Consider the following 4,075-nt stretch of genomic DNA (forward strand, 5'->3'; position numbering starts at 1 on the left):
GGCTGGATTCGAACCTGCCAGTTCAGGTGTATGTGGCTGGCACCTTAGCTGTTTGAGCCACAGGCGCCGAGCCTACTCTCTCTTCTTATAAAGGAGGAGCATGGGCTCAGAGGCTGGCCCTGTCCCCAGGCCTCAGCTGTTGACTGTCAAACCACCAGGTGGGCATCTGTTCAGTTCCCACTGACTGGGGCAAGCTGGGGAACGGTCATCAGTCCCACATCTGCAGGCTAGAAAATTGAGTGACGTGACAGAGTCAGGCCCAGGCTGCTGGCCGGTGGGGGCCTGCTGCAGCCAGCGCCCCCGTGCTCCTCACTGCCGGTGAACACAGCCTGCAGCACGGAGGGACGCTGGGTGCTGGGGCAAGAGGGTAGAAAAATGCAACTCCTCTCATCCCCACAGGCCCTGCCTCGGTTCCTGAAGAGTCTTGCGTGGAGGGCAGGTGAGGAACAGGCTCTCGTCCTGGAAGTTTTGGTCTTCCGATGGGCTCAGAGCCCAAAGAGACTCCGGGTCAACAGACTCAACTCAGGGACACCACCACTACCACCACAAGGACACTCTCTAGAGGTCATGAGCAGGGCCAGACACTTTTCACAAGGACCAAGGGGGGGTCCCAGTTTGGGGCTTTCCCCAGCTGGAGGAAGGTGATTCTCAGGCCCATTCTAGTGATCTTCCCCAAGCCTTGTGCCCATGTTCCTGGCCTCCACCCAGGTTGTCTCCCCTAAGCCTGGTAAGTGATGATGGCATGTCCAATGCACAGCCCTCAAGCTCATGGTGGGGACAAATAGACCCAGTGAACTTCCCTTTGACCCCTGTTAGAAGAGTTTGGGAAAAAAAAAAAAAAAACAGGAACCAATCACCTATACTGTAGTTAATTAACAACCACTCAGTTTTGATTCACACGAACTCAGTTCTGAGGAAGAGCTCAGAGCAGAGATTATGAAAGAAGCTAGGATTTCTTCATAAAACAGAGGTCTCGATGGTATCGGACCTCCGGAAGGAGGCCTACTGTTAACATCTCTTTATAAACCCCTGATCCTGATAGAGGGTCCCCTGATCCTGAGTCAGAATCTCAGTCAGTGCTTCTTGTAAGGGACAGCCCTGCACCCAGGCGGGGCCCAGCACCCTGACTTCCAGCAGGCTGTGGTTTTTGTGCAAGGAAGGAGGCTCCTTATGTCTCCCACGGGGTCGAGTCTGATTTGTGTCCTCGAGCTTGTGGCCATGTCAGCTGCCAACCTGGGGCTTGGTTTTCCTATCTCTCGAAAGGGACGGTTGGGCTAAGAGATTTCTAAACTTCCCTTTTGCTTTAAAATCCCGTGTATGATTCGTTGACCTTTGGTGAAGGACTGACACACCTTGACTAAAGAACTTGTCCCTTGGGTTCCCTTTTTGGGAGGATTGGGCAAGACAGTTAAGACCCTTTGACTTCCTTTCTATTCAAAGACTCAAGGAAAAAAACAACAAAATTTGTCCATATAGGAGTCAGGGCAAAATTAGGCTAGGTTATTTTAGGGGGGCCCAGCAGAAAGTAGTTATTTTTATATGAAATTTAGTTATTCTCAAATGCTCCTCCATAGTTTAGAGAATTCAATGTCAAAGTGTACAAATCCACTCCTGGGGGTAGACCCCAAACCATTGCACACTGGTGTTCACAGCAGCATCCTTCACCACAGCCAACGGGTGGAAGCAGCCCAAGTGTCTGTAACAGATGAACATCAAAGAAAATGTCCCCTATCCATGCACTGGAATATTATTTAGCCTTAAAAAGGAAGGAAATTCTGACATGGGCTACAACGAGGATGAACGCTGAGGACATTATGCTTGGTGAAATAAACCAGTTACAGAAGGACAAATAAGGTATGATTCCATATACGGGTGTCTAAGATAGGCAGATTCACGGAGACCAAAATAGATTCGAGGCCACCAGAGGCTGAGGGAGAGGGATTGGAGAGTTGTTTTTTAATAGGTATGAAGTTTCAGTTGTACAAGATAAAACAGTTCTGTGGATGGACAGTGGTGATGGTTATACCATTGAGTACAGCAGTACTTAATCACCAAACTGTATACTTAACATGGTTAAAACAGTAAATTTTATGCTATATGTATTCCATCACAATAAAAACAAAAGTGAGCAAATGAAATCCTTTCTGCATATCTCTGTATTAAAGAAAAAAGCAACTCCCATTGGTTTGAATTCCTGAAAAACCAAACAAAGAAACAAAAAGCACCCCTCTGGACTAAGAGGGGAATAGTTTTCTATTGTTTCTGCCAAGGCAAGGGTCTCAAATGCTGGTCACGGACGGTGAAGAATGGCGTGTGATCAGCCTATTTTCCTTAGGGTGATCTGGGGCGATCTGGTCCCAGAGCCTTTGAAAATCCTTCCACTCTCCAATGCGAATCGTCACCCACCGCACCCTGCCTTCCTAAAAGCTTCGGGGGAATGATCTGCACTGGTTTTGAGTGATTCTATCAGTCAAACCTGAACCTGGTACAGCTCTCTGATGCTCCCCAGAATTTTCTGCAGGGAAACCAGCAGGTTGACCCCCAAAATCCGAGAGTCAGAAAGTTAGGAGAGTCACACATCTTCTTGTCCAAAGAACTCCTTCCCGTACACATCTGAGAACCAGAAACTCGCTCCTTTGCTAGATTTGGAAATGTTCTTACCTGCTGCTTACTGAGAACCGTGCAGGCAGTTCAGCTCAGCTCGTTTCAAACATCAGCTGCCTAATACCAGACCCACGCCCAGAGATTACAATTAATTTGCCCCCAAAGATCTTATGAAAGCTGTGGACTTTCTCCCCAGAAAAATGAACAGAGGCACACAGCCATACAGATTCTTGGTGTCACAAGCCCTGTTTTAGAATGATCGTCTCTCCCCATATACCCAACAACTCAAACTTGGCTTTTTCTCCAAAAATTGGTCAAAAAGGCTAGCGACTGTTATGAGGAAAGGAGAGCTGAGACAGCACCTCCCTGCCAGCCCTCTTGATCCTGGAGTCTGGGGCAGTGTGTGAGGGGAAGGTGCCTGACTCTTGAGTTTCCTGGGAACTTTAGTGAAGGTTGCCTGTGGCTGTGGGAACCCCCACAGTCTGGAACAATCTCCTTGAAGGGTCACACAGATTTAGGCACCTTGAAATGTGTTGCCTTGTGTACTGTCCAGGTCCCTGGGAGAGCTGGGTCCAGGGATGACCTCGTGCACATAGGTGATGTTAATCAACCTAAAACCAAGTTTGAAAGGGGCAGTGGAAGGCCTGGGTCCCAGCCAAGCGCCTAAGCATGACTCCTCCTTAGCACCTCTTCTCCCTTGGCTGAGGGTGAAAGCCTTGTCCTGCAGAAATGCCCCCAGCCCCCCTCACTCTTCCTATAACCACAGAAGGAATTAGGCAACCTGCTTTGAAACTATCTACAGTGTCAAACATGCAAATTTTAAAAGAAAGCACAGAAACGCATCCTCCAGCACTCACCTGGCGGGAGCTGTCCCCTTCCTGAGTCCTGTGGAGCTTCCAGAGGTGGGAACCTCCAAGCCTCTCTTGGGGCAGGTCCTCACTCTGTCAACTTCACAACTCTCTGCACAAACAGATACTTCTCCTTTTCTCTCTCTCTCTGTATATGAGTGTTTTTCCTCTTCTGTTCCCCTCCCTGATTTTCAATCTGATTATTTGTGTCAAAATCTGGCGGTGAAGAAGTGGCCAATGGGAGCGTGCTGGAGCTCTGTGTATTTGCTTATCAAAACTTTCCAGGACTCAAGACTCCGAATTCTCATTTCTAACCCTCCACTCTGGGAGCAGCACTGGTTCTCTCAGGAAACTGTGAACAACATCTGGATGAAAAGAAAATAATGGCTAAATAGTTAAATTTTAGAAATTAAAGTTAAAATGAGGGATTTACTTATAAAACCTGATGTTTGCATGGAGAAGTCATAACGTTTTACTTCTTCCTTGCCATCTTCCTGCCTTTCTTTTTTCTCCCTCCCTCCTTCCCGCCCACCCTACGTTCAACCTCCCAAGGCTTAGGAGAGCCAGGGGCACTCAGATGCGAAGCCTGGGTCTGCCAACTACGTTTACAGAAGCCCCTCTTG

General features: G+C 48.3%; 1 protein-coding gene across 1 annotated transcript in view; it reads right to left on the reverse strand.

The window, feature by feature from the left end:
* Positions 1-3,600, reverse strand: part of GFI1B (growth factor independent 1B transcriptional repressor) — an 11,000-nt gene extending 7,400 nt beyond the window's left edge. Inside the window, exon 1 of the mRNA XM_003794870.2 lies at positions 3,462-3,600. The gene's annotated coding sequence lies outside the window, so the exon portion shown is untranslated. The remainder of the gene's footprint in view (positions 1-3,461) is intronic.
* Between the last annotated feature and the right edge of the window lie 475 nt (positions 3,601-4,075).

The sequence above is a fragment of the Otolemur garnettii genome, unplaced genomic scaffold (assembly GCF_000181295.1).
Source record: "Otolemur garnettii isolate 467f Iridium unplaced genomic scaffold, OtoGar3 scaffold00087, whole genome shotgun sequence".
In the NCBI taxonomy this organism is placed as follows: Eukaryota; Metazoa; Chordata; class Mammalia; order Primates; family Galagidae; genus Otolemur; species Otolemur garnettii.